Source organism: Rattus norvegicus, chromosome 18, assembly GCF_036323735.1.
Source record: "Rattus norvegicus strain BN/NHsdMcwi chromosome 18, GRCr8, whole genome shotgun sequence".
NCBI classification, from domain to species: Eukaryota; Metazoa; Chordata; class Mammalia; order Rodentia; family Muridae; genus Rattus; species Rattus norvegicus.
In genome coordinates this window covers 15,782,413-15,796,723 of record NC_086036.1, presented here as the reverse complement: position 1 = coordinate 15,796,723, position 14,311 = coordinate 15,782,413, and the positions used below count along the sequence as shown (strand labels likewise).

The window sequence follows — 14,311 nt, the reverse complement described above, 5'->3', positions numbered from 1 at the left end:
AGATGAGAGCACCACAGTATTTTCTAGTCAACATAGTTACTAAGCGTATTGTCATGTGAACTGCAAAGCCTGTATTCTGTCTAACATCATCATTACAGTATCTGGCAGTTCTTGGCACAAGACAGAGAAAGAAACTCAATAATTATTACAAGAATAAAAATACTAGACAACACACTTGAGAACTGAAAATAAAATGTAAGGTCTCCATGTTTATATGGACAGATATTTAATTTATGTTGGGCTTTTTATTTAAGTATCACACTGAAAACAAGTAAAAAGAGATTGTTAAAACATCTAAGTGGAGAGGTAGGGACAATGTCCATGGCTCTCTGCCAGTAATTCCTCTAGACTTTCTTAGTGGTCCTTTCCTAGGTTAATATTTACTACTCTGAATTCTGCCATGAAGCTCAATGCTCTGAGTTCAGATGTGGAGTGCGGCCCAGAGTTAGAGAGAATATTCAACAAATAGCTTTACAAAAAAAGGAAGGAGAGGAGAGGGAAGTGGAGGAGAGGAGAAAGAAGGAAAAAAAATCAAAGTTTTAGAAAAAAGTAACATCTATTCAAAAGAGAATTAGGAATGGGATTTAAAAAAAAAATCACAGAAAATTTGCCAAAATAGAAAGTATAAAATGACAGAAATTAAACCAAGTATGAGTAACCGATAAAGATAAAAAGACAAAATGTGTACATTAAAAGGTGTGAAGTTTAATGACGTGGCATGTACTTGGCATGTGGACAAACCATAAAGATTCCACAAGGTCCTATTGGTAAAAGCACAGTAGATGTGTGCATACAAAGTGCAAAGTTATATAAATGAATCTGCCATGAGCAGTTTTGGTCTCTGGATGAAACAAGAACAATTATCTGCAAACAAACAGGAAGAAACTAGAGAAATGGCGACCCTGGAAAGAGGGAGCTGAACTAGGTGAGCTACAAGGCACAAGAGTGAATGAATACTCAACCGTTAATGTACTGTATGAAGTTAAAAGATTAGCCAAAGACAGAGAGAAAATGTCACAGAACAGCTCATGGATTTTAGTATTAGAACATATAAAAACTTCTCCAAATGAAGAAAGAAGGCAGAGTTGGAAACTTAGCTTTATGGTAAGCACTGGTCTAGGATGGCAAGGCCCCGGGTTCAATCCCCAGCACCAACAGAATAAGAGGAAGAATGAATAATGAAAGCAGGAGGAACATGATGACAACCAGTGAAGAAAGGAACTGGTGATCTCTAGTAAAGCTCAAGAAAGCACCCCACAGCCCTTCATAATCCAACCCCAGGTTCACAGTCTGAAGGTATTTACACTGAGTATGAGGACTACAGGATAGTCTATAGTGGCCAAGTAAAGAGTGACAACCTGAAGGTACATCCAGAGGAAAATGGGAGTGGGGACGCAGGCACACTGCAGACATGGGTGCACAAAAGACTTAGTTTGGTTCTAACTCACAACTCCAGCTCCAAAGAATCTGGATTCCTTCTGGCTTCCAAAGGTGTACACGTACAGGCAAGCATGCAAATTAAATAAAACTATTTTACATGAAAATGAATGACATATATAACAAAGTACTAGACAGCAGATAAACTGAATAAACCAGAACTATGTCTGTGTCACTATGAGTACAAGGAGTGAGAGACACCATTTTCAGTGCAGGTATAGCTTATTCCATTTAACAAGTCAAAGCAAGACACACTGCTTAGGCCCCAAACTATATTACAAACACAGAATTACACACCAAAGACACATTAGTGACTACTGCTAGGGAGGAAAGAAGGGCTTCAAAAATACTGGAACTTTTTCTATACAAAGAATGTAAATTTTTGGAGACTAGCAGCTGCCCACTTCGTCAACACTTACTTTCCTGCTCTTCATCCAATCAAACTGCTACGCGACTGCAGCGGCAGGTTTACCCTTCAGAAAAATCAGGGCTGCCCAGCTGGGTGCGGAGGAGCCTGACGGCACTGGAGGACAGCCCTGTAACCCTGACTCCCACAGTGTTCCTGCTGCCTGAGACATGATTGAAAGAACTGTGCAAAAATGGATTTTCTTAGCAATCATGGGGTAATATTTTTAAAAAAAGATACAAGCTGAAAATAACGAACTTCCATTAATGTATAAATTTATTGGTAATTTTAGATAGTTGTGTAGGGTATATTTTGATTAGTTCATTTTTGTGGAACTAACAAGTTAATTCCAGATCTATCTGGAAAAAGGTCAAGAATTGTCAAGCTATTTCAGAAGCCAATGCTTACTGTATGAGAGCTTTAAGACTTAGTATAAAACCTGTATGTGTAGCTTAGTGACATATGTTTTAACATATGTGAAAATCCTGGGTTTGGTTCTTATGGTCGTTTGAATATGCTTGGCCCAGGGAGTGGCACTGTTAGGAGGTGTGGCCTTGCTGGAGGAAACTGTCACTGTGGAGGTGGGCTTGGAGACCCTCCTCCTAGCCACCTGGAAACAGTCTGCTCCTGCCTTCCTTTGGATGAAGATACAGAACTCTCAACTGCCATGCTTCCTGCCATTATAATGGACTGAACTTCAGAACCTACTTAAAGATATTGCTCTGCCTGCTATTGTTGGATTTTAAACATTCCCACAACGCCCCACACTTTAAATCTTGACCACAAGCCAGTATGCTATTACAAAGTGGTGGAATCTTTCTAAAATGGGTGCCTAGTTAAAGGCAGGAGGTCACAGAGAGAAGGTGCTTCTGAAGAGGATATTGGGACTTCCTATTTCTCTTTTTCCTTCTCAGCTGTTATGAGGTAGACTGGCTGCCTGTATCGTGCCCCCAACTCTGCTTCCACATGCAACAATACAGGAACAATCAACTCTGGACTAAGACCTCTGATAACATGAGCCAATGTAAATCTTTCCTCTCTTAAAGCCAGTTTATCTTAATGTGTTACAGCATGAAAAGCTGATTTAACACAATCCTAAAGACACATATTTTCTTTTAAATACTCAATTAGGTGGATTTTTAGCTATTCTGAGACATTACTAAATTTTGTTATATGTTGCTAGTTTAGAGCAACAAAACTGACTTTACTGTTGTAACTGTATATAAAGCAAGCTAGTAAACTTATAAATCTGAAAATTCTCTAGAGACCCTTGAATTTTCTATGAAAACATCCACACTGACTCTCAAGGATGATCACTGTTTCTTTTAGCCTGGTAGCTTCTACCGCCTAGGGTCTTCAAGAGAAATGTACTGAAATGAAAAGGTAGGTGTTTACTGCTGCTAAGGTCTAAAGGAACACTAGGAATGTCTTGCCATCAAGTACACTTGCTGTAGGCCTTTCATAGACTCCTGTGGTGGCTTGAATGAAAATGACTACCAAAGTGCTCGCTTCGGCAGCACATATACTAAAATTGGAACGATACAGAGAAGATTAGCATGGCCCCTGCGCAAGGATGACACGCAAATTCGTGAAGCGTTCCATATTTTTCAAGCTATACCCTAGAAGAAGCAAGAAACTAATCGTCTTGGCAACAAAACAAAGAGAATGAAAGCACACAAACATAACCTCACATCCAAATATGAATATAACGGGAAGCAATAATCACTATTCCTTAATATCTCTCAATATCAATGGCCTCAACTCCCCAATAAAAAGACATAGATTAAGAAACTGGATACGCAACGAGGATCCTGCTTTCTGCTGCCTACAGGAAACACACCTCAGAGACAAAGACAGACACTACCTCAGAGTGAAAGGCTGGAAAACAACTTTCCAAGCAAATGGTCAGAAGAAGCAAGCTGGAGTAGCCATTCTAATATCAAATAAAATCAATTTCCAACTAAAAGTCATCAAAAAAGATAAGGAAGGACACTTCATATTCATCAAAGGAAAAATCCACCAAGATGAACTCTCAATCCTAAATACCTATGCCCCAAATACAAGGGCACCTACATACGTAAAAGAAACCTTACTAAAGCTCAAAACACACATTGCACCTCACACAATAATAGTGGGAGATTTCAACACCCCACTCTCATCAATGGACAGATCATGGAAACAGAAATTAAACAGTGATGTCGACAGACTAAGAGAAGTCATGAGCCAAATGGACTTAACGGATATTTATAGAACATTCTATCCTAAAGCAAAAGGATATACCTTCTTCTCAGCTCCTCATGGTACTTTCTCCAAAACTGACCATATAATTGGTCAAAAAACGGGCCTCAACAGGTACAGAAAGATAGAAATAATCCCATGCGTGCTATCAGACCACCACGGCCTAAAGCTGGTCTTCAATAACAATAAGGGAAGAATGCCCACACATACGTGGAAATTGAACAATGCTCTACTCAATGATAACCTGGTCAAGGAAGAAATAAAGAAAGAAATGAAAGACTTTTTAGAATTTAATGAAAATGAAGGTAAAACATACCCAAACTTATGGGACACAATGAAAGCTGTGCTAAGAGGAAAACTCATAGCTCTGAGTGCCTGCAGAAAGAAACAGGAAAGAGCATATGTCAGCAGCTTGACAGCACACCTAAAAGCTCTAGAACAAAAAGAAGCACATACACCCAGGAGGAGTAGAAGGCAGGAAATAATCAAACTCAGAGCTGAAATCAACCAAGTAGAAACAAAAAGGACCATAGAAAGAATCAACAGAACCAAAAGTTGGTTCTTTGAGAAAATCAACAAGATAGATAAACCCTTAGCCAGACTAACGAGAGGACACAGAGAGTGCGTCCAAATTAACAAAATCAGAAATGAAAAGGGAGACATAACTACAGATTCAGAGGAAATTCAAAAAATCATCAGATCTTACTATAAAAACCTATATTCAACAAAACTTGAAAATCTTCAGGAAATGGACAATTTCCTAGACAGATACCAGGTATCAAAGTTAAATCAGGAACAGATAAACCAGTTAAACAACCCCATAACTCCTAAGGAAATAGAAGCAGTCATTAAAGGTCTCCCAACCAAAAAGAGCCCAGGTCCAGACGGGTTTAGTGCAGAATTCTATCAAACCTTCATAGAAGACCTCATACCAATATTATCCAAACTATTCCACAAAATTGAAACAGATGGAGCCCTACCGAATTCCTTCTACGAAGCCACAATTACTCTTATACCTAAACCACACAAAGACACAACAAAGAAAGAGAACTTCAGACCAATTTCCCTTATGAATATCGACGCAAAAATACTCAATAAAATTCTGGCAAACCGAATTCAAGAGCACATCAAAACAATCATCCACCATGATCAAGTAGGCTTCATCCCAGGCATGCAGGGATGGTTTAATATACGGAAAACCATCAACGTGATCCATTATATAAACAAACTGAAAGAACAGAACCACATGATCATTTCATTAGATGCTGAGAAAGCATTTGACAAAATTCAACACCCCTTCATGATAAAAGTCCTGGAAAGAATAGGAATTCAAGGCCCATACCTAAACATAGTAAAAGCCATATACAGCAAACCAGTTGCTAACATTAAACTAAATGGAGAGAAACTTGAAGCAATCCCACTAAAATCAGGGACTAGACAAGGCTGCCCACTCTCTCCCTACTTATTCAATATAGTTCTTGAAGTTCTAGCCAGAGCAATCAGACAACAAAAGGAGATCAAGGGGATACAGATTGGAAAAGAAGAGGTCAAAATATCACTATTTGCAGATGACATGATAGTATATTTAAGTGATCCCAAAAGTTCCACCAGAGAACTACTAAAGCTGATAAACAACTTCAGCAAAGGGGCTGGGTATAAAATTAACTCAAATAAATCAGTTGCCTTCCTCTATACAAAAGAGAAACAAGCCGAGAAAGAAATTAGGGAAACGACACCCTTCATAATAGACCCAAATAATATGAAGTACCTCGGTGTGACTTTAACCAAGCAAGTAAAAGATCTGTACAATAAGAACTTCAAGACACTGAGGAAAGAAATTGAAGAAGACCTCAGAAGATGGAAAGATCTCCCATGCTCATGGATTGGCAGGATTAATATAGTAAAAATGGCCATTTTACCAAAAGCAATCTACAGATTCAATGCAATCCCCATCAAAATACCAATCCAATTCTTCAAAGAGTTAGACAGAACAATTTGCAAATTCATCTGGAATAACAAAAAACCCAGGATAGCTAAAGCTATCCTCAACAATAAAAGGACTTCAGGGGGAATCACTATCCCTGAACTCAAGCAGTATTACAGAGCAATAGTGATAAAAACTGCATGGTATTGGTACAGAGACAGACAGATAGACCAATGGAATAGAATTGAAGACCCAGAAATGAACCCACACACCTATGGTCACTTGATTTTTGACAAAGGAGCCAAAACCATCCAATGGAAAAAAGATAGCATTTTCAGCAAATGGTGCTGGTTCAACTGGAGGGCAACATGTAGAAGAATGCAGATCGATCCATCCTTATCACCCTGTACAAAGCTTAAGTCCAAGTGGATCAAGGACCTCCACATCAAACCAGACACACTCAAACTAATAGAAGAAAAACTAGGGAAGCATCTGGAACACATGGGCACTGGAAAAAATTTCCTGAACAAAACACCAATGGCTTATGCTCTAAGATCAAGAATCGACAAATGGGATCTCATAAAACTGCAAAGCTTCTGTAAGGCAAAGGACACTGTGGTTAGGACAAAACGGCAACCAACAGATTGGGAAAAGATCTTTACCAATCCTACAACAGATAGAGGCCTTATATCCAAATATACAAAGAACTCAAGAAGTTAGACCGCAGGGAAACAAATAACCCTATTAAAAAATGGGGTTCAGAGCTAAACAAAGAATTCACAGCTGAGGAATGCCGAATGGCTGAGAAACACCTAAAGAAATGTTCAACATCTTTAGTCATAAGGGAAATGCAAATCAAAACAACCCTGAGATTTCACCTCACACCAGTGAGAATGGCTAAGATCAAAAACTCAGGTGACAGCAGATGCTGGCGAGGATGTGGAGAAAGAGGAACACTCCTCCATTGTTGGTGGGATTGCAGACTGGTAAAACCATTCTGGAAATCAGTCTGGAGGTTCCTCAGAAAATTGGACATTGAACTGCCTGAGGATCCAGCTATACCTCTCTTGGGCATATACCCAAAAGATGCCTCAACATATAAAAGAGACACGTGCTCCACTATGTTCATCGCAGCCTTATTTATAATAGCCAGAAACTGGAAAGAACCCAGATGCCCTTCAACAGAGGAATGGATACAGAAAATGTGGTACATCTACACAATGGAATATTACTCAGCTATCAAAAACAACGACTTTATGAAATTCGTAGGCAAATGGTTGGAACTGGAAAATATCATCCTGAGTGAGCTAACCCAATCACAGAAAGACATATATGGTATGCACTCATTGATAAGTGGCTATTAGCCCAAATGCTTGAATTACCCTAGATCCCTAGAACAAACGAAACTCAAGACGGATGATCAAAATGTGAATGCTTCTTTAAATGAGGAAAAAGAATACCCTTGGCAGGGAAGGGAGAGGCAAAGATTAAAACAGAGACTGAAGGAACACCCATTCAAAGCCTGCCCCACATGTGGCCCATACATATACAGCCACCCAATTAGACAAGATGGATGAAGCAAAGAAGTGCAGACCAACAGGAGCCGGATGTAGATCGCTCCTGAGAGACACAGCCAGAATACAGCAAATACAGAGGCGAATGCCAGCAGCAAACCACTGAACTGAGAATAGGTCCCCCGTTGAAGGAATCAGAGAAAGAACTGGAAGAGCTTGAAGGGGCTCGAGACCCCAAAAGTACAACAATGTCAAGCAACCAGAGCTTCCAGGGACTAAGCCACTACCTAAAGACTATACATGGACTGACCCTGGACTCTGACCCCATAGGTAGCAATGAATATCCTAGTAAGAGCACCAGTGGAAGGGGAAGCCCTGGGTCCTGCTAAGACTGAACCCCCAGTGAACTAGACTATGGGGGGAGGGCGGCAATGGGGGGAGGGTTGGGAGGGGAACACCCATAAGGAAGGGGAGGGGGGAGGGGGATATTTGCCCGGAAACCGGGAAAGGGAATAACACTTGAAATGTATATAAGAAATACTCAAGTTAATAAAAAAAAAAAAAAAAAGAAAAGAAAATGACTACCAAAGACTCATTCATTTGAACGTTGGTCTGAAGTTGGTGGAATATTGGGGGAAAGATTAGAGATGGTCTTGTTGGAGTAGGTGTGTCACTAGGGGTGAGCTTTGAGGTTTCAAAAGCCCACACCATTCCCAGTTAAAATTACCCCGCCCCTCCCCGCCTCTTGATTGCAGATAAGGATGTAAATTCTCAGCTATAGCACCAGCACCATGTCTGTCTAGTACCACATCCCCTGCAATGATGGTCACGGATTCTCCCTGAGGAGCTGTAAGCTCCGAATAAACTCTACTCTATGAGCTGCATTGCTCTTGATGCTTTGTCACAATAGTAGAAAAGAGATGACACACGTTCTTAATCTGGATCAACACACACCTTTAACCCAGGTCTTCAGACAGACCTTTAATGTGGGCCATACCTTCTGCTGGAGGCCTATATGAGGACAATGGAAGAAGAGGTTTTTTTTCTCCTTGCCTGCTTGCACTTATTGGCCAGCACATCTACTGAAGCCTACTTCTTCAGGATTCCAGCTTGTACAGCAGTTGGTACAAGGGACTGGGGTATTGCTGTGATAAGCCTGACCACACTTTTGTTTGGAGGAATGTGGACTTGGGGACTTTGGAAAGCAGGGGAATGCTTTAAGTGGGGCTTAATAGACCTCCGTAAAAACATGGAAGACAGTGGTGCTGAGGGTGATTAGAACTGTAGGGCTGGCTCAAGAGGTTTCAGAGAAGAATTTTAGCATGTGGCCTAGAGGCAGTTCTTGTGATATTTTGGTGAAGAATGTGGCTGCTTTTTGCCTTTGTCTAAAAAGTCTGCCTAAGGCTAAAATGAAGAGATTTAGATTAATTGCATTGATGAAGGTAATCTCAGAACAGCCTAGCACAGACTCTGCCCATCCTGTGGTTCTCTCTTCTGAAGAGCCTTCTGACCAGACATAGCAAATTTAGAAAGGAAAAATACAAAATGTACAGTTCAAAGATTAAAGGGGCAGGAAGTGAAATGGAGCTAAATCCTATGTTCAAGGATATTAAATGGACTAAGGGAGTGGTAACCTCAGGGCAAGATTCCACCCAGCTAAGCATATTTCTGAGTCTGCAGTTAAACAGGGATAATTATCATATTAGGTGTTATTATGACCTGGTTGTTGTTTTTATTTGGACATGAGAAAATATGATTGTATGTCAAATTGACAAGGGATGGATTGTGATGGCTATTCTTGGTTGTCAACCTAATTATTTACCTGGAATGAGCTACAATCCAGAAATGGAAGGCACACCTGTGATCCGGATCTTGAGGCTGGAAGACACAGGCTTCTGATCCAGATCTTGAGGAATAGTAGTCATGTTTACAAAGAAAGATCTTGTGAAAAGGAAATTTTAAAGATGCTTAGGTTCAGGGCAGTATCTAACTGGGGCTGGCTTACAGTTTCAGAGGTTCAGTCCAGCACCATCATGGTGAGAAACAGCAGTGTCAAGGCACACATGATGCTGAAGAAGGAGTTGGTAGTCCTGCATATTGATTTGAAGGCAGCTAGGAGATTATCTTCTGCACTGGGTGTAGCTAGATCATATATGTGAGACCTCAAAGCCCACCAGCACAGTAATGCATTTCCTCTAACAAGGTCACACCTACTCCAACAAGGCCATACCCCCTAATAGTGTCACTCCCTATGGGTCAAGCAGTCAAACACATGCATCTATGAGGGCCACACCCATTCTGTGGACCACAAAGGCTACTGGTAAAAGTACAGCCTAATTGTAGTGGAAGACCCCAGTGTTTTAGAGATGCCAGTATCATAGGAATGGCCACTAAAAATACCAGCAACAATGGCCTGGAGTCAGCCAGAGCCTAGAGTGCTTCAGAAGACAGAGCTGGAAAAGTGATGCAAGCCCTTTGTCAAAACCATGTGTGGATCCCAGGCAATGGAACAAGAACTGAGAAGTTGAAGTTGTCCTAGAGACCATAAGATGTTAGAGAAGCCAGAGTCATGGATACCTGCTGCAGAAGGCTGCAACAGGGAGTGGAACCAGCCAAGAGAAAAAACTGTGTTATAGTAACAAAGCTGAAAGGAGTTGAACATCAGACATGAAGACACAGAGTTTGGAGTTTGCCCAGCTGGTTTTTGGTCATGCTCTGGTCCAATATTACCTCACTATGACGATATGGAATAATAATTGTGCCGGGAGCCAAGCCCACTTATACACCCTCTGTTTCAGGAATTGTTCTCAGGACTGTTTCAGGCCCACTGTCTCTGGGAAGCCTAGCCAGCTATCTGTTCTTATTAGTACACCTGCAACTTGCGGTTTATGGTCACAGGAACCCAAAGAACAATGGAAGGGTGGTGATGGTGATGAATTGGGTCTTGGGCCCTGAGTGGCTTTCCCACTTGCTTGTCTTTATAAGCCACTGCCCTGAAATAAAGTTTGAGAGCTTGATCAGACTACGACTTGCTCTCCTTCTTCGAATCTCCTGTCCCCCCATTCTTTCACCCCCCCTCCTCAAGTTCCCGATGTTCCTGGTTGTCAACTTGACTCTATCTAAAATGAACTACAACCCAGAACTGGAGGGCTCACCTGTGATCCAGATCTTGAGTCTGGAAGACACAAATTTCTGACCTGGATCTTGGCATGGAGATTTTGAGGCAAAGTGGCTATGAAAAGCTTAGGCCTAGGCAAGGTAGTACATGCCTTTAACCCCAAGAGACTGAGGCAAGGAGACCTCTGAGTCCAAGGTCAGCCTGGGACAAAACAAGACCCAGATCCAGGCATGGTGGTACACCCCTTTAATCTGGGTCACACCTTCTGCTGGAGACTAACAAAAGGTCGTGGGAAAAAGGAAGATTCGATCTTCTTTGCCTGCTTGCATTTACTTGCCAGTATTATTTGTTGGAACCTACTTCCATAGAAGACCAGCTGAAACAACTAGCCTCATGGGACTGAGTAATTACTGGATTCTTGGACTTCCCATCCACAGCTGATCATTATTGGAGTAGCTGACTACAGACTGTAAGTCATCCCAACAAATTCCCGTCATATAGAGACATTGCTTACGTTCTGTAACTCTAGAAACCCTGACCAATACAATAATGGATATCCTGTGATGTTGGAAGTATGTGAGCTGCTTTTGGATTTTGATTTTGTAGGAGATTGTAGTAATTATAACAATTAAGTGATTACAGGACTCTCAGAAGAGACTTTGAACTTTTAAATATTATTGAGACTGTGATAGACTTTGGAAGTTGGACTAAATACATTTTTGCATTATGTTAAAGCTTCAAATTTATGGAGGCCAGGGATTGGAATGTAGTGGTTGGAATAGATTTGGTCCCCATAGATTCATGAGTTTCAATGCTTGACCATAAGGAGTGGCAATATTAGGAGGTGTGGCCTTGTTGAAGTAGGTGTGGCCTTATTGGAGGGAGTGTGTTAGGGGTGGGCTTTGAGGTCTCCTCCTAAGCTCAGGCTCCATCCAGTGTGGATAACAGTCTCTCCTGGCTGCCTTTGGATCAAGATAGAGAGCTCTAAGCTCCTTCTCCAGCACCATGTCTGCCTGCACGTTGCCATGCTTCCTGCCATGATGATACTGGACTAAACCTCTGAAACTGTCAGACCCGAGACCCAACTAAATGTTTGTCTTGGTCACTGGTATCTCTGCACAGTAATAAAACCCCAAACTAAGACAATCATTAAAGTGATATCTTTTATCAGGTCAAATAATCTCCTTTCTGTCCTAAGTTTGTAATAGGTTTTTAGACTTCATAAATTAATTTTCTGCATTTTAAAGGCACTGCCATTTTTCTTAAATTTTTCATGTGCTGAGGACATAGCTGAGTGGCAGAGCACTCACTGCCTAGTATAAGGCCCTGGGCTCAATCCAGGTACCAAAAGCAAGGGAAATAACATTTAAACTGCTTCTGTGAATAATTATATTAGTATTCTTTTAAAATGCAAAACCAAACTTGCCTGTTAAAACCTTTTTTTAAATGTAATTATTTCCTTACACCTTACTGAATGCAGCTTATCTAATTTTGACAGCCTGATCTTATGGAGGCATTTTCTCAATTGAGGTTCCTCTCTTTGATGTCAAGTCGACATAAAACTAAATGACCAAGACAACTTACAAAAGGAAGCACTTAACTGAGGGTTAGTCTCTGATTAACATGGTGAGGAAGACAGCAGCAGTCAACCAGGCATGGTGCTGATACAGTAGCTGGGAGCTTTTATCAGTTATCTACAAGTTGAAGACAGAAGGAGGGGTAGAGAATGGCATGGGCTTTTGCAACTTTAAAGCCCAGTGACATACCTCCTTCAACAAGGCCACACTTCATAATCCTTCCCAATTAGTTCTACTAACTGGAGACCAAGCATTCAAACATATGAGCCTATAGGGGCCATTCTTATTCCAACCACTACACACACAAGTAACTATAAACAAGTCTTTTAAAAATATGTACTTATGGGGCTGGGGATTTAGCTCAGTGGTAGAGCGCTTACCTAGGAAGCGCAAGGCCCTGGGTTCGGTCCCCAGCTCCGAAAAAAAGAACCAAAAAAAAAAAAAATATGTACTTATTGCATGTGCCATACCTGACACAGCGTATCTATAACTGTAGAGTGCTTGGTTACAGTCTTCATTGCTCTGCTGACAAACATCACTGACTTCAAGTTTTGTATTGGCTGGTTTTGTGTGTCAACTTAACACAAGCTGGAAACATCACAGAGAAAGGGACCTCAGTTTAGGAAATGCCTCCGTGAGATCCAGCTATAAGGCATTTTCTCACTTAGTTGTGAGTGGTGCCATCCCCTGTGCTGGTTAGTAGCTCTGGGTTCTTTAAGAGAGCAGGCTGAGCAAGCCAGGGGAAGCAAGCCGGTAAGCAGCACCTCTCCATGGCCTCTGCATCAGCTCCTGCCCCCAGGTCCCTTTCCTGTGTGAGTTCAAGTCCTGACTTCCTTTGGTGAGGAGCAGCAATGTGGAAGTGTAAGCTGAATAAACCCTTTCTTCCTCAACTTATTTCTTGGTCACGGTGTTTCATTGCAGCAATAGAAGCCCTGATGAAGATGAGTTTTTTCTTACTTCTTTGACCGTGAGTTCATACTCTACTTTCTAAGGCTACACCTAAGCCTCTTAAGTCTAGAATGCAACATTCCTGAAGAAAGCACCTAGATTAATGCAATCCTAAGTGTAGGGAAGATAAAAGGATCAAGTCTTTGATGTCAGTCTTGTCTACAGAGTGAGTTTAAGGCTAGCCTGAGATACATGTGACACTATTCAGGAAAGGGGAAAGAGGCAAAGGAGGGAGCCTGGGGAAAGAAAAGGAGGAAATGAGAAGAATAAAAGGGGAAAGGGAATGAACAAAGGGTTTGGCTTGATTGGTTATTAGTCCTAAGACCAAAACCTGAGACCACTTTCCACTAAATTTTTATCTTGGGTTTTTTGTACCATTCCCATAGTATGAGCTCTATCTCCAGGTAGAGTGGACCTACTATTTTAGACTCCCAGTGAACACAAGGTAAGACAAACATGTTATGGTTTGAGTCTTGAAATGTTCCCAACTAGCTCTAGTATTTGAACACTTGCTCTCCAGCTGTAGAGGATGTGGCCTAACTGAGTGGGAAGCTAAAGCAGGCCTTAAAAGTTGTATCTCTTCCAATGCCTGCCCAAGTGCTGTACTTTCTAGTTAGCCATCACTAAGGAACTAAGTCACATTGTCTCTGTCCTATGCAGATTGAACTAGGAGTCAAATGATCCTTGCTCAAGTTCCTTCTGTCAGATATGTTGTTAACAGGAACAAGAAAAGGACTTCACACACTCTTCTCTGCACACTTCACTTCCAATCCTTGTATCCTCCAACAGGTTTGCTATTTCTTCCTAGTATATTCACTGATTATTTTTAGGGAATTTCAGCTTTACGCGAAGGTCCCGTGGATATTCTCACCTTACTCAACCCTTGGACTGTCCAGCCTTTCATGGCTACTCTGTAAAAACCAAAACTCCAGGCTTCTTTGGCCTTCAGAACACCAGCAGGACAACAAGTGTGGCTGTTGTGCTTACTTCCTCTGGAGCTCACGGTTTTCTTCCCAAGACGCTCTGAAAAGTCTACTTGCTTACATGTCAGCTCAACAATGAACTTTTACAAAATATTTAAAATAGCCCAATATTTTTTAATTTGTATTTATTTTTAAGTGTATGGGCGTTTTGCCTGCAAGTATGTCA

At 41.2% G+C, this 14,311-nt stretch overlaps 1 protein-coding gene and 1 non-coding gene across 5 annotated transcripts in view; one reads left to right on the top strand and one right to left on the bottom strand.

The window, feature by feature from the left end:
- Positions 1–14,311, bottom strand: part of Galnt1 (polypeptide N-acetylgalactosaminyltransferase 1) — a 79,902-nt gene that overhangs the window by 46,875 nt on the left and 18,716 nt on the right. The gene's annotated exons all lie outside the window — the stretch shown is intronic.
- Positions 3,345–3,451, top strand: LOC120098426 (U6 spliceosomal RNA). Its single transcript, XR_005496587.1, has one exon. It is a non-coding gene; the product is annotated as a U6 spliceosomal RNA (small nuclear RNA).